The sequence below is a fragment of the Podarcis gaigeae genome (assembly GCF_964106915.1).
Source record: "Podarcis gaigeae genome assembly, chromosome: 1".
NCBI classification, from domain to species: Eukaryota; Metazoa; Chordata; class Lepidosauria; order Squamata; family Lacertidae; genus Podarcis; species Podarcis gaigeae.
The window spans coordinates 132,816,037-132,842,863 of NC_139678.1; the positions used below are offsets into that span (position 1 = coordinate 132,816,037).

At 46.9% G+C, this 26,827-nt stretch overlaps 1 protein-coding gene across 13 annotated transcripts in view; it reads right to left on the reverse strand.

Annotated features, from left to right (window-relative positions):
- The window catches only part of COL6A3 (collagen type VI alpha 3 chain), a 103,118-nt gene extending 83,192 nt beyond the window's left edge, over window positions 1-19,926 (reverse strand). For all 13 annotated transcript variants that reach the window (XM_083702484.1, XM_083702485.1, XM_083702483.1 and 10 more), the window contains exon 1: window positions 19,762-19,926. The gene's annotated coding sequence lies outside the window, so the exon portion shown is untranslated. The remainder of the gene's footprint in view (window positions 1-19,761) is intronic.
- Window positions 19,927-26,827: the final 6,901 nt, after the last annotated feature.

The window sequence follows — 26,827 nt, forward strand, 5'->3', positions numbered from 1 at the left end:
CTCCAGCAGGAAGGTAAATGGTGTTTCCGTGCGCTGCTCTGGTTCACCAGAAGCAGCTTAGTCATGCTGGCCACATGACCCAGAAGCTGTACGCCGGCTCCCTCGGCCAATAAAGCGAGATGAGCGCCGCAACCCCAGAGTCGGCCACAACTGGACCTAATGGTCAGGGGTCCCTTTACCTTTTATTTTCATTTCTATTCTGAATTTCCCTAAAAGAACTCCTCGCTCTCATACATATTACAGAAACTGCTCTGCAAACGTAGTTATTTCTTTTCCTCCCCTCCTACCTCACAAATATGGTATTCAATCTCAGTTCCTATATATTTTATCTCACGATAAAACTATAGCCTCACAGAAACACAATTCATGTAAAAGAACACAAATTCTTTCTCAAAGCAATCTTCACATTCTTGAAACAGGCAATAAATTTCTTATCATTATTATTTATTAAATTTATATGCCACATTTCACCTGTAGATCTCAGGGCAGTCCCCAAGACAAAAATCACAAAATACATCAAAATGACTTATACACATACAGTACTTGACTTTCTACTTAGATTGAAGGTTAAAGAATTTGGGTTGCAATCCAGGATACATTTACCTGTGAGTAAATCCCACTGGGCCAATTGGGGTAGGTACAATGGGCTGTCAGATTGATTGATTGATTGATTGATGGATTGATTGATTGATTGATTTTACTACATAGGATTCTATCCAAGGTTAGAGCTACTCAAAGCAGGCCATCAACATTAATGGACATGAGTAGGTTCATTGATTTCAATGGGTTTATTATGAGCAAAACTTAGCTGGATGCAACCCAAAGTCTGGAACAGGAACTGAGGCAGTTTGACTGCATAGGGAAACAGAAGTACAGTGGTACCTCTGGTTACGTACTTAATTCGTTCCGGAGGTCTGTTCTTAACCTGAAACTGTTCTTAACCTGAAGCACCACTTTAGCTAATGGGGCCTCCTGCTGCCACTGCTGCGCTGCCACTGTGCGATTTCTGTTCTCATCCTGAAGCAAAGTTCTTAACCCGAGGTACTATTTCTGGGTTAGCAGAGTCTGTAACCTGAAAAGTATGTAACCTGAGGTACCACTGTAACATGTTTAGGAATAAAAACTCAAGGAGGAAAAGAAAATGAAATGCTTGAAGAAGTTCGTGTCCTCCAGATTGGTAAAAGGCTTCCTTTTGCCACCCGTTTCCTCTTTCAAGCAGAGTAGGAATTACCCCTGATCTTCTTGTGTTCAGAGGCGAATCTGCTTGGCCCGCAGGCTCTCTTTTCTGCAGGCATTCTTCCTCTTCCCTCCACAAACGCTTGAAAGTATTCGCAGGCCAAGCACTTCATCTGTTGGCTCTTTAATTATACAAATATGGCAATGGACGCAGTTTTCTCCTTTGAAGGAGAATGCATATGCAGCTGTAACTCGTGTAACGCCGTCCGTTCCCTCCGAAGAACAAAGTTTTGAGGGGTGGGGTGGGGATGTTCTTCCTTGTGATCCAAGAACACAGCTGAAGAATATATTACACAAACATGCGCTGATGCACTGCCAATAAACTCAGATGTGAAAAGTGATGGATGTGGCGTTTCGCAGGGAGGGAATGCTGCCATTCAGGTCACAGTCCATATGGTGGGGGCTACTCCAAAGCAAAAGGCCATAAGGACAGGAATTGCTGGGCAAGAGCCAGCCCAGGCCCTGTCCCAGTTGCTCTCCACTGTGCATACATCTCTGCAGCTGCACACTCTGCAAGCTGTGGGTGGGAAGGTTCGGCTGGAGCAGAAGTCATGGTGAGAACCGTAGAGAAGGGAGATTCCAGGTGCCACCCAGACCAGCTCTTCTCTCACATTTCGGCCCAGTTTAGTTTTGCTGCTCATTGTTTGGGTCTAGGTACTGTAGACAATTCTTTTCCTCAAAGAATTGGCACTGTAGTTCATCCCCCGCAGAGTTATAATTCCAGCAACTACAGTGGCCAGAATTCTTTGAGGGAGGAAATGTCATGAGCCCCTTGGAGGTGACACGGAGGCGCTGGTCAGATCTCTAGGAGGAATGTGAAGACCCCAGAGATGGGGGAGGCAGAAATGGCACCCCAATAAGTCTCTGATCCTGGTGTTGTAAACAAAATCTGCTCTTTTTTCCCTTATGGGGTCTCCAAGAGCCCGTACAGAGTCCTTAAGTGGGTTCGCTATCAGTAAGAGAAAATAACAGAGGCCAACCAGAGAATATTGAGAAGCAAAGCAGCTAGTAAGCTTGATCTTTATTAAACTGTTGCGACAGGGTCCTCACTCCCCACATGCAGGAGGGAGGAGCAACCCAGAACAAGCCCTTATATATACTCTTTGAAATTGCCACCCTGTAAGCTTAAGGCCACCCCCCAATACATCATACATACATCACTGAATCTTGTCTGGCAGGAAACCTGTTGATGGATTTACCTGGAGAGCCTGGCTATTCTTTTGTGATGATAAATACTTAATTCCTGAGTCCAGGTCACAGGCTCACCCTAAAAGGTAAAGGTAAAGGGACCCCTGACCATTAGGTCCAGTCGTGACCGACTCTGGGGCTGCGGTGCTCATCTCGCTTTATTGGCCGAGGGAGCGGCGTACAGCTTCCGGGTCATGTGGCCAGCATGAATGACTAAGCCGCTTCTGGCGAACCAGAACAGTGCACGGAAATGCCGTTTACCTTCCCGCCGGAGTGGTACCTATTTATCTACTTGCACTTTGACGTGCTTTTGAACTGCTAGGTTGGCAGGAGCAGGGACTGAGCAACGGGAGCTCACCCTGTCGCGGGGATTCGAACCACCGACCTTCTGATCGGCAAGTCCTAGGCTCTGTGGTTTAACCCACAGCGCCACCCGCATCCTTATTCATATCCAAATGTACCCTTAAGGCAGGATTTGTGAGCATAGAGACAATGGGGAGGTTTTCGCATTTCCTTCCTCCTTGCAGATAGACATTTGAGGTCAATTTGGGAGAGTCAAAATGGTTTCAGGACTATTTTCCTGTACTATTTCTTACATGCTTATGCATGTGTTTGCCTTGTAAATTTATGAACATTTAATTTATATATTTGAGACCTTAAATTCTTATAACACTGGGGAGGGGTCCAGGGACCTGGTGGGGGGTGTGGCAATCAGGATTCAGGAGTGGGACCAAGCAGGTTGTCAGAGGGATGTCCCACTCTTCGACATCAGGCCTTCCTAGCCTGACACCTCCACCTGGGAAGCCACCTCTGGAGCACCTTCTCCTTTCAGGGAGGCGTTGATCCCTTCTAGAAGGCAACTGAGAATGAATCTGATGCTGAGCCAGCCTTGACTCTGACTCTGGCTCCATGGACACAGAAACGGCAGCACCAGTGAAAACAAAGGCCACAGAGCCCACCCGCCCAAAGGAGCGTTGCTTTGCTTGCCCATTCTTGGGACTCCGGCTGCTTGCCACCCACATGGTTGTGCCCACCCACTCTTTAAAAGGATAGTGTGGAGGGGGGCATTGTTTGTTGGGTCAGTTGCTTCAGAATGTGTCTGAACCTCCTACGTACCTGCTGAGCCCGGCAACCTCTATTTTGCCTTAAGGGCTGATATGATTTGAGCACTAAAGCCTTGGGCAGAATTTGAGCTGGGAATTGGAGTTATTAGTTCAGCGAACAGGGACAGGGCAGAAAGGGTGATTTGTGGTGACTTTAAAGGGGTTGCCTGCACTAGGAGCATTCATGTTCTCATCTTCCAGAATCATCTTCCAAAGCAACTACTCAATTCCCAGCTTAAGAATGGAAAGTGAAATGCCAGTGAACAAGAAAAGAGGTTTAAGACACTCTCAAGGCAAACCTAAAATATGCAGTATAAGCACGGATAATTGGGACACACTGGCCTGCAAGTGCTCTGATTGCAGAATAGCCTTTACCAAAAGTGTCATGGACTTTGAAGAAGCACAAACTCAGGATGAAAGGGAGAAACAAGCTAAAAGGAAGGCATATTTGGCAAAACCTCACTGTGATCAACTCCTGCCCGGAAACCTATGCCCCACTGTGGAAGGATGTGCAGATCCAGAATTGGCCTCCACAGTCACTTGCAGACACACTCTTAAGACCACATTCATGGAAGACAATCTTACTCGGCTATGAGTCATCACCGAAGAAGAAGAAGAAGAAGAAGAAGAAGAAGAAGAAGAAGAAGAAGAAGAAGAGTGTTCATTGTACTTGTCACTTTATATTATTAACTAAGTGGCTTTTGAACACCTCAGGTTTGCTGCCATCTCATAGAACCATAGAATTGTAGAGTTGGAAGGGACCCTAAGGGTAATCTCATCCAACCTCCTGCAATGCAGGACAGGAATCTCAGCTATGACAGATGGCCATCCAACTTATCCTATAAGTGAGCAATCCAGTCTCTATAACAATCCCATCTAGATGAATGTAACAGTTAAACTAGTAGGGATGGAACAGTTTGGCTATTATTTTATGGCCTTGACCTCTTTTGTAATTTCTCTAACAACAGTTCTCGAAGCTACCAGCATGAGTTTGACCAAACTGCGGGAGGCAATAGAAGACAGAAGTGCCTGGCGTGCTCTGGTCCATGAGGTCACGAAGAGTCGGACACAACTAAACAACTAAACAACAACAACAACAGTTTAGACGCTGGTTCAGATAATCCTACTCCAGCATCTTCCTTCCTACTTGTATAGTGAACCAGCAGCTTCACAAGTAGGAGAAAGGGAAACAGATTGGTCCTGCTATTGCTTCAAAGCAACCCAAATGCTTCAGCCTTTCTTCTTAGGGAAAGTTCTCCAACCATGCAATTATTTCGGTTTCCCTTTTCTGCAATTTTTACAACACCTTTTTGGAATGGGATGACCAGAATTTCACACAATATTCTAAACGTGGTTGACACCATATTGTATGATGCAAAACAATGTTTGAAAGTTTTAGTTCAGTCCCCTTCCTAATGACCCCAGCATGATCTATTGATCTATCCTCCAAGAGCAAATATCATGCTAGCTTGGACACTTGGGTTAGTTAAGTGACAAAGGTGACAGTTTCCTGTGGAAGGGAAAATGCCACTCAATGCAATCCATTGCCTTTTTGAGCCATGTCTGTTTCTCCCAGAGTAGCTCCTCCAAGTTAATAAAGTATTAAGAATCCTGCTGGATCATACCAAAAGATCTTTGAATTCAGAGAATCCAATGTAGCTAGCCACATGCCTCCATTAAGCCTATAAGAAGGGCATGAAAGCGGTCACACTCCCCTGTGGCTTATCCCCCATATCTGATATTCTTCTTCTTTCTTTCTTTTTTGGCAATCACTCGTAGCCGAGTAAGATTGTCTTCCATAAACACGGTTTTAACAATGAGTCCGTAAGTGACTGTGGAGGCCAATTCTGGATCCACACATCCTTCCACAGTGGGGACATTGGTTTCTGGGCGGGAGTTGATCACGGTGTGGATTTGCCAAGCATGCCTTCCTCTTAGCACGCTTCTCCCTTGCATCCTGAGTTCGAGTGTCTTCAAAGCCCAGAACACCTTTGGTAAAGGCTGTTCTCCAATTGGAGTGCTCGCAGGCAAGTGTTTTCCAATTGTTGGGGTTTATAAGCGTTTATAATAGTAGCCTGTTGGTTTTTGGTGAGTTTTATTCAAAGGGTTGAGAGCCGCTCATTAATGCCAATATGGATTTCTGACAGGAGCTTCACAAGTTTTTGATAGCAAAGCCTACCCCATGTATTCAATGTTCTTGTTCAGATAGACCTTTCCAGAAGAATGTGTAGCCTCCTTTTTCTTCCTTCAGTTGCCCCTCACCTGCTCCTGAAGCACTGCAATATCGATGTTAAAACGTCGCAACTCTCTTGCAATGATGGCAGTTCTGCGTTCAGGACCCTCGTTATCTGTGTTATCCAACAAAGGCCGTGTATTCCATGTTCCAAAGTTCAATTGTCTTTTACAACTGCTAGGTGGTGACCCCACTGGGCACGGTTATCTAGTCAGTGGAAAAGGGAGGCAGACTATGTTTAGGGCATCTTTTCTAGCCCCTCCCCATTTTCGGGGTGAGCAGAGTGGATCCTAAAAAGGGCTGCTCAGTCTTGGATACAGCTGTCGAGCTGCTCAACTGCCTTGTTCCTTGAGTCAGAGTGACTGAATCTGTATCCACTGCCCATGTGCCGGTTCATGACTAGGGGCTTCCAGATTTCACGATCCTGCCCCCGTTACCATTTGCCGATCACCATGGGACTTCTTTGGGTTTGGGTTTGGAATGGGTTTTTGGAAGATGCCTGTGTGTGAATTTGTTTTATGTGTGTAGATCAGTGCACGCTGACCAACGCATTCTTCGTAGTAAGGCTCCATTCCAACGGCATGAGTAGTCACGATGACCGGTAGATTCTTATCTGCTGCAGCCTTCATCCGCCTTCACAGCCATTGTAACATACCTCTTGTTATCATCTGCCTGCTTGGCCATTGAGGACTTCTTGGATCATTCTTTGTCTAGCTCCTCCCCTTTGACCTTACTGCCTTGGGTGACCCTGCTGGGAGTACGAGATTCCCGATGGCTTCACTCACAAGGGTTATAGGAATGTGCAAGCCCACTCACCACAGCAAGGTGATGATCCAGCGAGTGAGATCTGATATTCATGGGTATACTGACTAGAGCAAGAGATCATACTTTCAATTGAAATTGCTCATTGTTTCTTTGTCCCAGGGTGCCTTACTGCAACCTTTGACCTTTTTACACCAGGCACAAACTCATTAGGCTTTCAAAAAGCCAGAAGCATACCTAGGGTCCATTGCACCCTTGGCAAGGGGCTGTTTCAGTGCACGCCCCCCCCCCCCGTAAAAATCACTTTACCACAATAGCAACATTAGAGATTACTACATTTTGTGCAGCCCAAGTACTTGCAGCATCCAGAGTGAGGGTGAGGAGAGGGGAAGGGCAGGGGGAAATTCACACCTTTGTGCCATGGTTCAAGAAGGATTGGAAGTTTCTTCCACATTTGATCTTGCTGCAGCAGCAGTGGCATGTCACCAAATGCATATACATCATAAACTCCACAGTCTGATAGGTGGTTTTTGCACACCCACACACCCACTGACATGTGGAGCCTGTGATGCAGACAGCGGTTAGCTAAGGACAAAGAACACTGTGGTTGGGTTAGGTCAAGGTAGGTCTAGCAATAGCCGGTCAGATGGTATCAGGAAAACTACAGGACATGGCATGAAGCAGTCCCTTTTCACTGTAGGCTTCCAGCTGCTGGTATTCAAAAGTACACTTCACCTGAATATATGGAGGTTGTACCATTTAACTTTGATTTCTCATAGTCACCACTAGGCCTTATGCTACAGAAATCTGTCTCATCCCATTTAAGACCCATCTTAGACAGCGTTCATCACCACATTCTGTGGCAGGAAATTCCACTAAGGGGGCATTCTCAGTGGTGGTATCCTGACTTTGGAATGCCCTCATTTTCCAGATGTGACTAGCACCAACACCAAGGGAGTTTCAACACCAGGTGAGAACATGGTTATTCTTCCCAAGCATTTGTCCCTCCCTTGGCTGATGCATACTGATTGGTCTTATATTAAATGGGATATTGTTTTATCGTATTTTAATGTTGTTCTTCACTATGGGATGATAAGAAAGACTTACAAAATTACTATTAGTTTTATTATTATTATATTATTATTTATTATTTTATTTTATATTTTATTATATTACTATTTTATTATTATTATTATATATTATTATTTTGAATTACAAAATATTTTATTTTTGTTCTTTTGATAAATGGTCAGCATCATAAGGGTAATTCTTGGATGTGACTAGAGAAGGAAACAGGAGATATGTTACAACACAAGCTTCTGGGCAAAAATGTTCTGCCATATGAGGAGGAGGAGAAGGATGCTAGAGAGGGGGAGCCCAGCCTGTTTTGTCCCCTGAGGCGATATGGGAATGTGCCACTCCCTGGGCATACTTTCTGGATTGAATTAAAAAACAACAGGTGTGCAAGCTCACGCCCAGCCCAAGCTCAGTTCCCAGGTCAGACCCGATCTGGGGGTGGAGTGGAGGAGAGTCAGTGGTCGAGAACTGCCACTCCTTTCCTCAGCTGGGCTGTGCCACACACAGCTCTGCCACGCTGGAGAGAGGCTGCGGCGCATGAGGAAGCTGCCACTTCCTTGTGCGTGGCCCAGCAGTTCTGGCGGAGAGAGAAGAATGGGTGGAAATGCTGCCACCACTCTCCTGGACTGTGGCATGAGAATGCACCAAGTGCATCACTTTGCGAAGTCAGCCGCAGTGCGCCGGGCTTCCATGCGCTCTGCCACTGGTGGCAGATGAGACACTGCCTCTTGCACTTCTGATGCCTGATGTGAGTGCTGCTCTCCTGCTGCTGCTGCAAGCCATAACTTGTCCCCCAGTCTGGATCCCTTTGTGTTAAGTTGTGGGTGAACATATCAGACGACACAGCGATTCTTCAAACAGCTCTTGTTTATTCACAGGCCAGAACAGAACTGAACTGAAGGGTTCAGCCAGCCTGCTTATATAGAGCTCCACTAGAACGCAACAGTAACCACTTTCTGTAACTATCCAATCAATGAACATCACTTTCAACCCCATATTTGCATATGTGGACCTGAGTGAAAACTATCTAAAGTATCCCCCTGCTGGCCCAGGGTGAGAACTTCAGTACATAACACCTTGCTTCCCAGAAACCTTGGAACAAGTGGAAACGTAAAAGCCTGAAGCCTCTTAAAGGCATGGAGATTTTCTAGGCAAGCGTCACACATTTGTTCACAAAATTACTTGGGGCCTTTACTTAACGATGGCAATAGCTTTCCTTCCCATTCATCACGAAGAGTAGTTTATTCAGTGCTATGAGTAAGTTTCTGGAGGAGTTTCTGGTCTGAGAAGGGATATTAATCTCAAGCTATAATGCAAATGTTTACTCACCCACTGCACACATTAGAAACTGTTCCTGATGCTACAGTGTTTGTGCAACTAGTATTTAACATGCTCAAACACAAAAGCTTGATTCTGAGTGGGGACTCAGAATTTAGAACATGGGTAGGCAACCTAAGGCCCGGGGGCCGGATTCGGCCCAATCGCCTTCTGTAAATCTGGCCTGTGGATGGTCTGGGAATCAGCGTGTTTTTACATGAGTAGAATATGTCATTTTATTTAAAATGCATCTCTGGATTATTTGTGGGGCATAGGCATCCGTTCATTTTTCCCCTACAAAATATAGCCTGGCTCCCCACAAGGTCTGAGGGACAGTGGACCAGCCCCCTGCTGAAAAAGTTTTGCTGATCCCTGATTTAGAAAAATAATAATGTGGGTGGAAATTCTGCAGTTAAAACTATGAAGCAAAACCTTCCATGAGATAGCTGCCGGGCTGTTTTATTTTCCCCCTGCCTCATAAATCTTTTTTAGGTCTGTGGCTTAGTTATCTCTGAGATGGTTACCATGCGCCAGGGCTGTGAACATATCAGTTGACACTGGGAGTGTGGGTGGTGCTCACATGAATGAATGCTCCTACATACATTTCATTTATTTTTATTTGAAGGTGAGGCTTCCACCTGCAGTGGTTACAGAGGTGGTTCTAGATTACGGTTGCCATATTTCAAAAAGTGAAAATCCAGTCAGCTTTTTTATACTTTTGCCTAAATTTGTCGAGCTATTTCTGAGGGAAATCAGCAGAAATGACAATGCTGCCATGGGTCCGGATTTTCCCAGACATTTCTCCAATTTCCACCTGGACACTGCTTGCGGCTGCAGTATTACGGATATGTCTGGGAAATTATGGATCTAGATAGGCTGATATAATCAAGGGGCGGGGAGCCAAAATTTAAATTTTTCAATTCCATACAGTAGTTTGTGTGCAAGATTCATTAGTCTTCCAATTTAGACAGTTAAATCCTTGGCCAGCAATCTCCTTAGTCTGAAGTAACTGATTTCCTGGATGTTTGTCCACTGAGATCTGGATCATCTACAGTTGTTCATTAATACTGATTAAATTATGCACAAGGCCATCAAGGGATCAGACCCCTCGGTCCACATAACAGCTTCTTGAATGCATCAAGATGACAGATGTTTCTCAGATAGTAGTAGATCAGTTTCAGTTAAAAAAGAAGTGTGCATCGGTTTCCCTGGCAAAATTATGTAGCCTGGTGTGAGTTTCTAGGCACCACACTCTTTTAGATTACAGTGGAACACAAACCAGAAAAAGATCCATTAAAAACCTATGTCAACCTGTCCAAACATGATTCATTTAGGATTGTGCAGACACCACTCTAATCCAGATTTCCACAGGTCTGCTGCAAGAGGAGCCATGCAGGAACAAAATCCACCATCAGTAACTGCCTGATCACCGAGAACAGCTGTGCGAGGGACCAAGCTTGGGACCTGTCCAATATCAGATCACTATGGTGAATGGGACCTAGTGAAGTACCACCGATCAATCATGGGTTACCCACAGGATGGATACAGCTAATGAAATCCCACTGTCCCCTCTGGTGCAAAATATGGTAACAGGCTTGATGCAGGAAGTCCTGCCTGCTCAACTTCCCTGGCCTAGCAATCCAGTTTGATAGCTGTGTCTCATAACCCAGGGGGAAAGGGGAATAAAATGTTACAACATTCAAACTGCTCTTTGCACATATAGCACACTTCGTGCTGATTTTTTTCTTTGCTCCGAAGAGATCACATGCTGCCCAGCCCTTCGGATTTCTACCACAACTCAACCTCAGGCTCAGGTCATTATTCATTTGTATGTTCCCTCTTGCAGTCTTTGCGTAGAGCCCAGGTCAGCCACTGGGGACCATCGTCGTAGATCTCCAGAGAGGGTGAGATTGAGGAAAGAGGTTTTATCCAAGTGGTCTCCATAGGCCTGCATCAAGGTACATTTAGGCTAGAGCCCTCTGCTGTGAAATAACAAAGCCCAGAGAACAAGGCTTTATCTGTTCAACAATAGTAAGAAAAATAACTCATTTCTGCAGCCTCACACGTTCCTTTCCCATCTCAAGACACAAAGGCCAACACTTCCTGGCTCTAATATGGCTTCTTGCAGTGCATTTCTCAGGGCTTCTGTGCCCATGCTAGGGGAGAGTGCAAATAAACCCAAGGAGGGAGGAAGAAGGTCAAAGAAATAAAAGTGGCACTGTCATAAAGAAGACTTTTATTTGTTTGTTTGTAAATGGTATTTATAACTAGGCTTTGCCTGTTTTCTGCTTATGATGCCTTCAACGTAAGCTAGTAAGGGCCAATGGGGCGTTATTTATGGAAAAAAGCAAGAAACTCCCTAAAAACTCAACAAGTCTTTGTATACAGCCACATATTTTACCAACCACCCTCCCTCCACCCATGCCACTCAGCATCTTAATGTGGAATACAGAACGTTAGGATCTGGAAAAAATGATGGCACTCCAAGGCTGGGCTTCTGAATCAGAAGGGAAAAAACCAGGTAACAGAGCTCGTTCAGTCCAGGAGAAAGTTTGTTGAAATTGGCAGATGCAGAACTAGATTCCTGCACAATCACAGGGTCAGTTGCCCCCTTGTGTAGGGAAAGAACATTGATCTGTGGCCCAGTCACACTTCTGCAAAATCCCCCCTGGAAAGCATGGCAGTTACACCTACTGCAGTTTTGGGCTTTACCCTAGGAAAGCCTGTGAACGAGGTCAGACCCCTTCAGAAAAGGAGCGTCATTTCCTTGAGAGCACAACTCTATTATAATGTATTCCTTTGCCCCTTTCTGCGGATCTTAGTGCTAAGTCAACTCAGATACTGCTTTCAGTGATGTACTAACTGAATTAATGGATTTGATGTTCATTATTAAAATTTATTTCAGTGATCTCCATAAGCTTTGTGGCAACTCCCATCTACAAAGATTGTGACAGTTCTCTTAGAATCAAAGAGTTGGAAATCCTCCTGCTTTGACACACAAGAAAGCCTTCAAGTCTCTGCTGGAAGATGCCAGGGGAGCGAGAGACCACAGGGCCTCCCAGGAATTGGTTCATTTCTCCAGTCTACTTTCTTACAACTTAAACCCCTTTAATCTATTCCTACCCTCTGAGGCAGCAGAGGACAAGTCTTTGGCTTCTTCTGTGTTACAGCCCTTCAGGACTCAGTGTTAGAAAATCGGATATATAAGCTAGGCGCCAAATGACTCCTTAAACCAGGGCCACAGTTGCCATTTGGGGACCAGACAGCTTGAAAGTCGTATTTTTCAAGGCAACTTTCTGGTTCCTGAAATTCATTCTGATTGTGCAGATACCAGGACCAAATAAAATGGAACTATTACTTCCTGCGACTTGGAAATGATGCTTCTATTAATGGAACCAAAAAGCACATAAACCTTTTTTTTTTGCAGGCACATCACACTGCTGCTATGTTCAGCTAGCAAGATCATATCCACATGTATTGATGTTACTAGGGAACGTACATCCCTATCCTATATCTGTGAGGTGTCTCTGCCTAAACGCAGAAGTTTGCATTTGTCCTTGCTTAACTTCATGCTGTAAATCTGCACCCTGATTTTCATCCTATCCATATTCATTTGGGTTTTTTTCTGCCTCCCAAGGTGTTGCCTGTCCCTCCCGGGCCTTTTATAAGTTTGAAAAGTTTGTCCTTCATCAAAGTCATTGATAAATAAGTTGCAGAGTGGGGTTGCCAACCTTTTCTGACCTGTGGGTACATTTTGAATTTTGAGAAAGTGGTGTGGCCACCAGTCACAAAATGGCTCCCAAGGAGGAGACAGGGCATTGCACCACAGAACACAGAGTCACCGCTGCTTACACACACACACACACACACACACACACACACCATGCCACCTCAAGCAGCCTTAGGCTTACCATGGGAAGTCAACTATGCCCAGCTGTCCTGACTGTGAAGATCACACCATATTGAATTCTCACATAAACACAGCCCAGCACCAGGAAAAATGTACAAGGGACCATAGAATCATAGAGTTGGAAGAGACCACAAGGGCCATCGAGTCCAACCCCCTGCCAAGCAGGAAACACCATCAGAGCACTCCTGACCTATGGTTGTCAAGCCTCTGCTTAAAGACCTCCAAAGAAGGAGACTCCACCACACTCCTTGGCAGCAAATTCCACTGTCGAACAGCTCTTACTGTCAGGAAGTTCTTCCTAATGTTCCTCCATGCCCCACTCCTTCCCTCACACACAGGAGGTGCATACATACTGACCACAGGCACACGTGCATCTCTCACTTGCTCGCTCGCTCGCTCACTCACTCCTGTATGTGCACTTCATTCACATGGACACTTCTCTCTCTCTCTTCCTCTAACTCTCTCTCTCTTACAGACCACATATTCACATGCAATCTTTCCTCACAGACCACACATACATGAGCAGCCCTCCCGCCCATGCATGCAGGCGGCAGCCACACATCTCCCCTTTCCAGGCACATGGGCACCTGCAGGATGGCAAATAGATGTTCAGGTAAACACTGGAGCATGCTAACTGGCAAGTTTTGCCTCATAACTCAGATTCTAAAGATGCTAGCAACTTTCTTTTGGGAAGGAAGGAAGGAAGGAAGAAAGGAAAGGAAGGTTATGGTTCATCCTGGGGGCAACAGAGAAAGACTTTGCAGGTGCCATGGTACCTGCAGTCACCAGACTGGCAACACTGTAGAGCACCAGGTCCAAGACAGAGCCCCGTGGCCCCATTCTTGAAACCTCCCTTGCATTGGATCAGAATTTCCAGCAGGCTGTGGGTCCACATGACAGTCCTATAATCTAGCCCGCATTTAATTGCTTCAATAACCAAAATATCATGGGGAATATATTACCCTTTCAAAACAAACTCGCAGCAAATTTCAGAGCAGGAATTTGTTATGCAAAGGACATTATTAATTTGTTGTGTGGAAAAACAGAAGGGTTCCGGAACCAGACCTGATTTCATGCACAAGTTTGCCACTAATAAATCCAACAAAAAAGCAGTATATCTGCTTCCCTTCAAACCCCAAAGCTTTAGAAATATATGGGACTCTATGGATTCAGAATGGATTATAAGTGGCAACAAGGCCTTTGGGAACAAATATGTATGCCAACCAGCCTAGGTTTAATTGGTCTACCACAACAAGAAAAGCCTGCCCTCCTTTTTTTGTTCACTGTTCTGTATATTCCCCACTTGTAGCGCCTTTGAGTCTGCATTCTACTGACCCACCATCTTACCCCTGCCCACCAAGACACATGCCCAGCCCCACCCACTTATGCAAAAGAGTGCCCTGTTATCTTTTGCATGGTATATCAGGGCATCTTCAGGCTCTAGGAGTTTGGGGAAGAAGAAAGTATTGATCCTCACCCACAGCACTGGAGGGGCCTTAAGGGCAGAGTGTGCAAGCATGCTTTGATACTGCTTGGGGGGCCCAGTGTGGTGGTGGGGGCACCACTGTAATTGTTCACCTTTTCTCCTAAGAATGAATGGCAGTTGTGAGTTTATATGTGTTAACCTCTGGGACACCATTGGAATGGGATTAAACAGACGCCTGCTAATCCCACAGAAATCAGCAGGAGCCACTGAGAACTGACTCATAGCCCCCCTCTCGGTTCTGTTGGTTGGCCACACTGCAGCAGGCTCCCCAACCTGCAGGCTCTGACATGGCTGGATTACAACGCCCATCTTCCCTGACCACTGGCCATGTTGGGAGTTAAAAGTCAAAAGCAGGCATCCTCAACCTTGGCCCTCCAGATGTTTTTGGCCTACAACTCCCATGATCCCTAGCTAGCAGGGCCAGTGGTCAGGGATGATGGGAATTGTAGTCTCAAAACATCTGGAGGGCTGAGGTTGAGGAAGTCTGGCCAAAAGCATCTGCAGCGCCTTTGAAGAGTATGGCAGAGGCTCCCCCTATATGCACACTGGAAGATTCTGTTGTTGCCCCCCACACCATGGGATGCAGTGTGAGTGTGAAAGAAAAGAGCCTATATGCATACACTTGTAGGTGTGCAGGTCCCTTTCATGCTAACATTAAGCATGTAGACATCAAATCAGTGTACAGTGGTACCTCTGGTTGCGAACGGGATCCATTCTGGAGGCTTGTTTGCAACATGAAAGGAGCGCAACCCGCAGTGGCATGCCTGCACTTGCGCGGGTTGCAATTTGCTGCTTCTGTGCATGTGCATGACATCATCTTACGTTTATGCGCATGCGCGTGACTTCATATTGCGCTTCTGCACATGCGCGAGCGGCAAAACCCGGAAGCAACCCTTTCTGGTACTTCCGGGTCGCTGCGGGACGTAACCTGAAGGAACGTAACATGAAGCAGACGTAACATGAGGTATGACTGTATGTGATGAGATGAATGGAGTGAAAGAATGCAGGGTGAAAAAGTGACTAGCCCCAAAATGTTATAAGGGCAGAAGGGAATATTGAGAACAGGTAGCCAGGCAAAAGTTTTCCTCTGATGTGTTCTTCATTGTTCTTAAGCTACAGAGAAATCATTCCAAGAAAGTATACTAAAGCAAAGCAAATAATAGGTGTGGCTGCTGTCACTTGTGGGATGAGGTGGGAAGGACATTGTTCAGGCCTCCACAAACCCACCCACCAACTCAACAGGATCAAGTGTCCCGGTCCACTGGTGAAGAGCCTCTTCAGCCCCCATGAGAGGTTCCCACTCCCCTCTCCATAGCTGGGGGGCCCGGGGGGGGGGCACTCCTCCATGTCCTGGCACATGCAGAGGATTCAGGAGATGGAAAGCTCAGTGGGGAACACAAATTCAAGCCAAGCCTAAATCTCCGAATTGCCAGTTTACATATGTCAGCTTATTTAATTTTGAACAAATTTTAAACCATAGACAGCCTGGTATTTCGACACTATAGAGCCCACACTTGAAGAAATAAAAATCTGACCAGAAAGCAAACAAAAGGAAAAATAATAATGCTCAGAGTAGTTTTAAAGTAACTCAGAAACAAAAATGGTTGTTAAAACTTGGCCAGTAATCAATCCCAGCAGTAAGATTTTTAGAAATTTCCAGACGTGGGATAAGGACATCAGACCAAAAAATTGCAGCCCACAAACAAATAAGGTATGAATCAGCAAAGCCTGTGGGAAGGCGGGGAGAGGAAGGATTCCCCGGATCCTGTGCAAGGATGGCCAAGAGTTAGAGTAGTGCCTCTAGGGGAATCACAGGGGTCCTTGCAGCTAAGCATATCGTGTAAGGGGCCTATGAATCACTGCAGGGGAAAGAACCACAAAGAAACTGACAGAGCTTCTCTCCCAATGCCAGTGAAACCGCTGGAACGCATGGGATCTGAGCCATTCCTGCCTTAGTCATTGAGCTGAAGGTATAGACAGAAAGCAGGGTTTGGCCAGGGATATCTTTCTCACCCTGGGGTGAGGCAGTGAGTGCTACTCAGAGAAAATGGCATAGGCTTCTCAGAGATCCGTCATAACAGAAATCTCCCAGAGGAGGAGCCCAGGTTTAGTTTTCATGCCCTTGGCAGTTAGTTACACAGTTATTGGTGATCTCCTTTCCACATGTTTCTGCAACGCTTTTGCAACATTTGTATATTAGCCTACAGTCAAACCTTGGTTGTCAAACGTAATCTGTTCTAGAAGCCCGTTCGGCTTCCAAAATGTTCGACAACCAAGGCGTGGCTTCCGATTGGTTGCAAAAGCTTCCTGCACTCAGCTTCTGAAAAACGTTCAAAAACCGGAGCATTTACTTCCAGGTTTTCGGGAGCCAAAACATTCCAAAACGGAGCCATCCGGGAACCAAAGTTTGACTGTATTACCACTGCTCTTCTTTTCTGGAACACACTGAGCTACTAAATATATATATATATGGGTCGGATTCCATGCTTCCTTCATAGCAGCCTCTATAAAACCAGTCACAGTTACATAAAGTAAACTGCTATCCATTCATATAAGAGAAATAAAGGCTATTTTCTGCAGCTACTTTGGGCTGCGTTTGTTCTTTATTTTCAACTGCAAAAAGCTGCAAATATGGCAGAACTGGATGCTCACAGTGGTGATGTTGCATTCATCACACGGGGGGGGGGGGAGTAGCTTTTAACTGACAGGTCAGTCAGTCTACAGGGCCATGATAGTGTTGGCTTTGAATTATCTACAATTCATGGAAGCAGCGGGGTGGCGGGGTGGAGTGCAGCATGAGCTCCCCACAAGCAGAGTTCTTTGTGATTCTCTAGCTTCCTAATTAGGACAGTACTCTGTCACTTTTAAACTTCAGCAATATCCGAAGACACATTTTCCTCCTGCAGTATCATTATTTTCTCTGCTATAAATGTGACATTGGCAACTGGAATCCCAGGGGTGACATCACTATTATGTAAACATCGAAAGCAAAAATAAGCAAGCAAACTAATTTGTTGAAAGTTCCATTTTGCACACTGTATGCTGTGCTCATTTACTTTGCAACCAAGGAATAGTTCCAAGAGAGGCACCAGGAATAAACGAGCATCGCTCGTGGTGCATTTGGAGCTATGATCACACTCAGCATTTATAGAGCGCTTCCAATGTCCAAAGTGCTTCTCATACAACCGTCATGTTAAGGCAGTGCCATATTACTCTTCCCATAATATATACTTCTGACAGAGAGAAATGAAAGCTTTCATAAGGTCACCTTGTGAGTTTGTGACTGAAGTGTGACTACAACATGTGGGATAAATTTGCATATCAAGAAATTGCTAACATTTTAAAGCAAGAGATCCAGATTCTGTACCTCAGCACACTTGTTCCGTTTTAGGGTGGGAGTCATGTAATGAGCTCTGGGAGCGGAAGCCTTGCACAAGAGCTTCCGCTTGTAGGAGGGGGCGTTCCCTCCTCTCCCCCCACCCACATGTCCTCCAAACCTCCAGAAAAGTGCACAGGGAGAAGGGGGGTTGTTCCATCTTACAAGCTGTAGCGCTTGCACAGACAGAACATTAGTAACAGCATGAGGTGGAATGTCGCCCTTAGTTTTGTTATTTGCCAAGGCCTCTGCCAATCTGGCAGAGTTTTGACATGCTGAAGTTTGCACCACCATTAAATTTTGATACCTTCATTTTGAAAAGGGTTGCAAAATACACATTAAGCTGGAAATCCTGCATTCATACACTTACAGATTTACTGTGCAATCTCCAGCCTCACTGTTTAAAGAGGAATCTACCCTCATGCTACTGTACATGTATAAGATTGCAACCTTAAAGGGGAATAATTTTGTAAAGTGGGCACAGACCATAGCCTTGAATTTCACATTTTCAATTCATATTAGTTCCATTGCAAACATTCCCAGAGAAGTACTTAGCTTAATTACGATTTCCAGCTTGAAGGAACCTTTAAGAGGAACAAAAGGTCAGCAGATTATTATCCCACTAACATGATTAGGTGTTGATGGGTAGATTTCTTCTTAATACTTGCAGAGCTACATGGTCCCAGAGCTCAGATTGCAAGGAAAGAAGAGCAGTTGTATTTAGTCTTTGCACAGTTAACAGAGAAGACCTGTGATCATAGTTGGAAGGGACCCCAAGGGTCATCTAGCTCTTTCTTTTTAGCAGCCAAAGGGTGTGTCCCTGTCCCACGATGAGACTTCCAAGTCCATTATGGAATATGAGGATTATGCTGAACCCATGTCCATGTGAGATCAGTGCCATGGAGGGATGGTTCATTAGGGCTGAAGGCTGAGATAAAGGCAATTCCCCTAAAGTGTCAATCCTTTAGAGATCCCTCCTGCGCCCCAGAACACTTCACAGAGACCCAAACAGTTCCCTAGTGCATTTTGCTTAACTCTACTTCCCCCTCTTCTTGTTGCTTCAGGCAGCCAGACAAGACACCATTTCTGCTCTCTATACACTGTTTGTGCCTTCTCTGGCATCGCACAGTCACTGGTGAAGGGATGCCCAGGCTCTGCCCTCTGTGGGCATCCAGGACTCCTTTGCATCCCTGTGGAGGCCAGCCCTGATAAATGCTTCCTAAAGGGCTCCGTCCTTCTGCCCACAAACCTTGGCCGCATCCTTGCTCTGTAAGATAGACCTTTTGGGTACTAAACCTGGCAAAGCGGCCTCTTAGGGAATCCTCTCCTGACTCAGGCAGAACCCGGCAGCTGCATCAAACAGCAGTCACTTGTCTGTCCGTGTATTTTGATTTGAATCGGCTTTTCCTGAGCAAATACCAACATCCCTTCCCCCCCCCCCCCCAGCACCTTCTCTCCTTCTGCAATCCAAATAAAGTTAGCCTGATTCGAGAGCCGGTGTGGAGCAGAGGTTCGAGGGTCAAACCCGGTTCGAAGCTTCCAGGTTCGAATCCTCCACGCGGCTGGATGACCCTGGGCCTCTCAGCCTAAGCAACCTCACAGGGTTGTTGTGGGCATTCAATGGGGGGGGGGTGAGATTCATGCAAGCCACCTGGAGCTCCATGCAATAAAAGCTGGGATATAAGTACCATCAATAAGAAAATCAGTAAGCAAACCAACTAACTCACCAACCAACCTATGCAGGTCTTACACCTAGACAAAGCAGGCAGCAAACGCAGGGAAAGTCAGACTTGACAACGGACAGCAAAATCACCCGCGAGAAGCAACTTCTCCGAGCAAATCTGATCCTCCAACTGGGAGATTGGAAGAGAGAAGGCGCCCGACCTGGAGGGCTGACTGGGCAGCCCGCTTCTCCTGCAGCCCCCGGAGCTGCCTCGCTCGCCCCCCGCAACTCTCCTCCCGCGCCGGCCCCTCCGGCCGACCCCACCCGGGCCGGCGCTCCGGCTCCTCCGAAAGCGAGCCGCCCGGAGCCCCGTCCGCCCGCCCGCCCGCCCGCCCGGCCAGGGCGCTTACCCCGAGGAAGCTGGACGCGGGACTGGCAGGAGCGGAGCGGCCGCGTTGCGCGCCGGACTCAGCTCTCCTCTGGCCGCCTCTTCCCTGCGCCGCGCGCCTCTCTCGCGCCTCTCGCTCTCGCTCTCTCGTCTCGGCGGCGCAGCGCGAGGGCGGCGCTCGGAAAATCCTGCTGCGCGGGCGGCTCTCGGCGGCGGAGGGGCTGGCGGGGCGGGGGGGGGCGGGAGACGCGGTGGGGACGGCGCCGCCTCCAGCGATGCCAAAGGGGCGAGCAGCGGGCGGGAGGGAGGGGGGCCGGCCCAGGTCCGTCCGCGCCGCCCCGCGCACCTGGCGCCAAGCAGCGCCCAGAATCCGCGGGAAACGCCGCTCCCCCCGCACGTGTTTCCCCTGTCAAACTTTGGTTTCGGCGCCAACTTCCTTCTGAATTCGAGACTCGGGAAAAGGAGAACGTGAGAATGCGCCGGAGTGAGAAGAAGCCCTGAACTCGAAGTTACCTTGGTTTTCTGTCAACGTGATATTACCCAGAACGTCGCGGGCGAGATCTCTCTGCCTGCGCGCCCACAGCCATCAGTGCGCGGTGCAAAGCAGAAGGAGAGCAAGGCAGCTCCGGAAAGAGGGCCGTCCGGGGGGGGGGGCTGGGCTGGAGGAAACGGGCCCTGGCTGCTGCTTCGGATTGACCTCGGTTCGAGAGCCCGCAACCGGCCCGCATTTCACTGGCGCGCGTTCGGCTTCACAAGCGCGCCTAAAAGTTTATACAATGAAAAGGGGGCAGGAAAGGGTCGGGCGCCGGGGAGAAATGACCTGGGCAATCCCACCCCCCTCTGAGCCCTACGGGTTTTGAATAAACACGGATTTGGCTTTTGGCGCGATCCCCAGGCCTACCGTAATAGATAAAATTAACATTGGAGGTGTCTTAATACATACGCTCTTTTGCAACAAAGTTCTGCAACTTTCACTTAGCTTCAGTTATTAAAGTGGCAAAAAGGGTGCTGCTGCTGCTGCCCTGCTTTTGCTGTACTGAGATTAATATATTGCAGAATATGAATGTATGCACGTCTTCATTTGTCCCAGATATTATAGGTGGCCAATGAGTTTTAAATAGTGTTCCCCCGCCCCAAGTATTTAACTTTGAAGCAGCTGAATCATAAAAACTTTTAAATGGACTCAAATTAATTGAACTATTGTTTAAAAAAGGAGACCTTATTTTCAGAAATGAAACCTTTGTGCACTCCGTTCCCATGGAGAGGCTGTCCTTGAGATTTTGGGGTCCTGGTCTGCATAAGGCCCAAACCAGCAGTTTGAAGAGGGCCCAGAAACTGATGGGTAGCCAGTGCAGCCAGGCCAGGATTGGTGGGATGTGCTTAGGCCATTCTGTCCAAGTCAGCCACCTGGACACCACATTCTGCTCCAGCTGCAGTTTACACACCACCTTCAAAGACAGCCACATGTATAACATTTTGCAGTGATGTAACCTAGGGGCATGGGATGCAGGTGGCGCTGTGGGTTAAAGCCTCAGCGCCTAGGACTTGCCGATCGAAAGGTCGGCGGTTCGAATCCCCGCGGCGGAGTGCGCTCCCGCTGCTCGGTCCCAGCGCCTGCCAACCTAGCAGTTCGAAAGCACCTCCGGGTGCAAGTAGATAAATAGGGACCGCTTACCAGCGGGAAGGTAAACGGCGTTTCCGTGCGCGGCGCTGGCTCGCCAGATGCAGCTTTGTCACGCTGGCCACGTGACCTGGAAGTGTCTACGGACAGCGCTGGCCCCTGGCCTCTTGAGTGAGATGGGCGCACAACCCCAGAGTCTGGCAAGACTGGCCCGTACGGGCAGGGGTACCTTTACCTTTACCTTTAACCTAGGAGCTACCAGAGCGGAGATGACAGATGTTAGGCTATCCCTGTCCAGATAGAGGTGCATTTGGGTCACCAGCCATAGCTGATAGAAGGCACTCTGTGCCACCGAGGTCTCTCAAACTTCAGATCAGGGCTGGAAAATAAGCAAATCACAAGTAAACAGAGATTGAAAGGTGCAATTGCCTAATTCCTAGCTTCCAATCAGCCGCAAACGTGCGTAAACGTTTTTACTCTGCTAAACAGGGCTTCACAGCCTGACTACACTCATATTTTCACACACACACATGGCACAGGTTTAAATCCCAAACCTATCTCCATCAGTTTGGGAGGACCATTTTGTGGTTCGTATCAGATACCAAATTGGGCCACCAGTGACACCGATGGATCCAGAAGCTGCGTCCCTGCTCCTTCAAAGGGCGTGTACTCCAGAGCAGGCCCCCTCCCATCCATCTGGTCTTGAGAAGCAGTCCCTCAGCCTCATCTGGATAGGCTCTCACCTAATGCATTACAGAAGGAAAGGACTGCCTAATCCCAGGTCATAGGTCTGCTTGGGATGCATGGTCATTGTGCAATCCAACACCTAATAGTACAGTGGTAGAATTAGTACACAGAACAAATTATCAATTCAGCTCTTTTCAAAGACCTCTGTAAAGAAGCAGGTCAGCTAGCAACAGAAAGGATGCAGCGCAGAGGGCAGAAGGGCTTCTCCCAGGGGGTGGGCAGCCTGGAACAGGAGTGGGGAACCTTTGACCCTCTAGATATTGCTGAGCTGCAACTTCCATCAGCCCCAGTAAGATGGCCAGTGGCCAGAGAGGATGAGAGATGCAGTTCAGCAGTGTCTGAGGGGCTGAAAGCTCCCACACCTGTTCTAGAGTGTAGGCATTCTGTTCTTTAACACCAAAGACTACCAAAAAGACCGGCAGAGGGGACATGAAAGAGACTTAGAGCCTCGGACTTAAGATCTTCGGGTTGATGATTTTCCGAGATTGATGGAACTATTGCTAGGGGCCGAAACCGGGGAGGGGAGTTGGTGAAAGAAAACTGGGAATTTAAAGTGTATATATTATAATTTGTCTTTTTTCTTTTAATGGGAGATAGGAAAATCGTGGAATGGAATCTTTTTTTGACCCTAGAGGAAACGTCTTAGGAATAAGTTCAGATATATAAGTTTTAATGAGAAATAAGATTAAATAAAGTAAAAGTGGATGGTTAATTGGTGAAAGAAAGAATGGAAAATTACAGTATATTAAGATATAAGGATAAAAAAGATTTGCTGAAATATTTATATGAATTAGAATACAAAGAGGGGAGGTGTGAGGAGGTCAAGGAGATAAGTTAAGAAAGGGAGTTATATTAAGGTTTAATTTGTTCTTTTGTTTTTTATTTTGGATTGTATCTTTTTTTTCTTTTTTAGCTGTTTTTGCTTTTTCTATTTTTCTATTTTTATTTTTTTCTTGGATATGTTTTGTTTTTGTATATTGTGTTCTTTTTTGTAACCTTTTAAAACTTGAATAAATATTATTGGGGGGGGGGGGAATAGAGTGTAGGCATTGCAACGGGCAGGGTCCCGCTACACATGCATTCAGCTGGGGGACATAATGCAAGACATGGAGTGGGTTTGGGGGTTTTTTAAGAAAGATTTTATTAAGACTTTTCATGATACATTGCAATAGAAGAACAAACGAATCTAAACAGAAACAAAGAATCGAGGAGAAAGGGGGGAAATAATATAAAATTCTCCTTCACAGGGAGATCTTAGTTTGTCTCACACAAAGGTGAACCCTCCCAGCTCTCACCTGGGAGCGTTCATCTCTGAGCCTCCCATCCTGAGCAGTCTTCCCTTCCCTGCCTCTCACACAGGGTCCTCCATCAACTAACCATCACTTACACCTGCATGTTGAGCACCGCTTCAACCAGGGTTGGGAGGAAATGGTGGTGGCTGCCCTCTGGAGTCTCCTGGCCTCTGCACCCACCCAGCATGATTCAGAGTGAGCCCAGTTCCCTGTATGGTGGTCTCAAGTTCCCACTTCAACTGATGAGTAAGGTTATTTTGAGTTGCCCCCACCCTTGTTCCCAACGTAGATCTTCATTCACTCTTCCTTCCCTGGTGGGGGGAGCCATTTTGTGATTTTCCTCAGGTCCCAAAATGTCTTGGGTCAGCCCTGCAGGGGCTAAAACACTGCCTGTCACCAACAGGTCCAGGAGGATCAAGAGGGATGCATCCCATTTCCTGCTCCTCTGATGCAACCCATGGGCAGCCCCCGACATCCTTCTGTACAACCCCCATACTTCAGTGTCAACCATACTGCTATGCCAAACCGAGGAGCTAGCAGGACTGTCCAACTCAGTCACAAAGGATGTCACCTCAAGCATCGTTCCTATATCATTCACATGCGCTCTGTGATTGAGTCGCAGAAGGGGACCATGTGTCCCAGCCCCAAAGTGTGGTTCCTAGAATGGTGTCGGTTGAATCCCACATGTAGCTGGCTGTCTTCTTGCGGGCTCTTCTGAGTTTCCTCTTGGCTCTTCTCTTTATCTTTTCTCTATCTTCTCTTATCTTTTATGAGGGAATAAGAGGAAAATACCAGAACAGTTATTATAGAGGCTTTAGCGAGCCTGAGCAAACGCATCCACTGAAAGTTTAAAAAGGGGAATGTTACTCTGCTAAATTGTGGAACTTGTTAACACAAGTTGGAAAAGGATATAATCAGACAATGTATCCTCTCCTGCATCCCTGAACATTCCCACAGAAAGGAATCCCAATGCAGTGGTACCTTGGGTTACAAACACTTCAGGTTACAAACAATTTGGGTTACAAACTCTGCTAACCTGGAAGTAGTACCTCAGGTTGTGAACTTTGCCCCAGGATGAGAACAGAAATTGTGCGGCGACAGCAGCAGGAGGCCCCATTAGCAAGGTACCACTGTAATCAGTTTCATCATGCAATAGTTGGACCTCCACAACAGCACAAGGACCTTTCCTAGGAAAGCTGTGTTAGAGACTGGGGTCCAACAGCCAGAAAGGACTTTTCCAGCAAGGGACACTCTAGTACTTCCTGCTAGTTGGAACAAGGACCCCTCTCAAACAAGCATGAATAAACTCAGTTGCCAAGATAGATAACCTGGACCTGGGAAGAGTTGAACACACACACACACACACACACACACACACACACAAATATGGCTGATGCATTTCTCCAAGAATCCTGTTCATGTTGTCAGGCTGGACAAACTCAAAGGTAACCACAGAAACCTCATAAAAAGCTGTTATCAGCTCCTGAACAATTACTGTAACATGCTCTACATGGGGCTGCCTTTGAAAAGTGTTCATAAATGTCAACTGGCTCAAAGAGCTACAGCCAGATTGTTGACCAGTGCTTGTCATTGGAGCAGACGGCTCCCTTGTTACAACATCTCCACAGGCTACTGGTCTTTTTCTGGGCATAATTCAAAGTGCTGGTTATGACCTATAAAGCCCTATGTTGCTTAGATCCAAGCTATCTGAAAGACTCTATTCCCTCATAGAGCCCCTTCCTGGGCTTTGAGATCTTCGTGGGAGGCCCTTCTTTGGGGGCCCCCACCCTCTCAGACAGGCTTGGTGGGGACTTGGGAGAGGACCTTCTCGGCGGTGGCTGCTCCCAGACATCGGAACTTTCTCTCTAGAGAAGCTAGACTGGCTCTCTCCTTGCTGTCCTTCTGCTAGCTGATGAAGGCTTTCTTGTTCCAACAGGCTTTGGGGAACTGGTGGCTTTTAATGAAAGGACTGGTGCGGTGCTGTTTGTATTGTAATAATCTGCATGTTTTTAAATACAGTTTAGATACATAAATGATTTTAATTCAATCAGTGTTCAGCTGTATTTTAATTATTGTTTCCCTCCTATGTTTTTAGCCATTCTTATTGTGTCTGTAAGGGACGCGGGTGGCGCTGTGGGTTAAAGCCTCGGCGCCTAGGGCTTGCCGATCGAAAGGTCGGTGGTTCGAATCCCCGCGGCGGGGTGCGCTCCCGTTGCTCGGTCCCAGCGCCTGCCAACCTAGCAGTTCGAAAGCACCCCCAGGTGCAAGTAGATAAATAGGGACCGCTTACTGGTGGAAAGGTAAACGGCGTTTCCGTGTGCTGCGCTGGCTCACCAGATGCAGCTTTGTCACGCTGGCCACGTGACCCGGAAGTGTCTTTGGACAGTGCTGGCCCCTGGCCTCTTGAGTGAGATGGGCGCACAACCCCAGAGTCTGGCAAGACTGGCCCGTACGGGCGGGGTACCTTTACCTTTACCTTTATTGTGTCTGTAAGCCACCCTGAGTCCCAGCCAGGGAAAAATATATATAATAACAGCAGCATTCAGAAAGGAAAGATATATTACTGATGGGGGATTTCAACTTCCCAGATATCTGTTGGAACGCAAACTCTGCCAAGAATGTAAGGTCCAACAAATACCTCCATTGCTTCTCTGATAATTTCATTTCCCAGAAGGTAGAAGAACCAATCAAGGGATCATCTATCTTGGACCTGGTCCTCACCAACGGGGAGGAGATTGAGAAGAAATATGATAACCATCTTCAAATATCTCAAGGGCTGTCATATGGAAGAGGGAGCAAGCTTGTTGGCTACTGCTCTGGAGGGCAGGACTCAAACCCACAGCTTCAAAGACTTACAAGAAAGGAGATTGTGACTAAACATCAGGAAGAAATTTCTGGCAGTAAGAGCTGTTCAATAGTGGAACGGTCTCTGCCAGAAGGTGGCAGACTCTCCTTCCTTGGAGATTTTGAAGCAGAAGCTGAATGGCCATCTGTCCTGGGTGCTTTAGCTGAGATTCCTACATTGCAGGGGGTTGTGCTGGATGACCCTCCAACTCTATGATTCTTATGTACGTAGAACAACAACAATACAAGACTGCAGTCCAAGTCAGAACAGATACAATCCATTCATTCATTCATTCATTCATTCATTCTACTGCCCTTCATCACAAAACTCACATCGTGGGCTTTTGGGGTCTCCAGCATCACCCTCTGGACCCTTAGCTGTAAAAGGTCCCTTGCCACTCAATTTGGCTCCACTCACCAGCTCTAGGCAGAAGCAACAGCAGCAGAAAAACAAGATTTCATTGTCAGTAATATTGCCATTTGAGAGCTGGAAAGAGCAGTCAGCATCACAAGGCAGCGCCAGCCACTGAGGGCCACCAACAAATGTTCCCTAGACCTCCAGTTGTCTCCTTCGCCATAGTTCA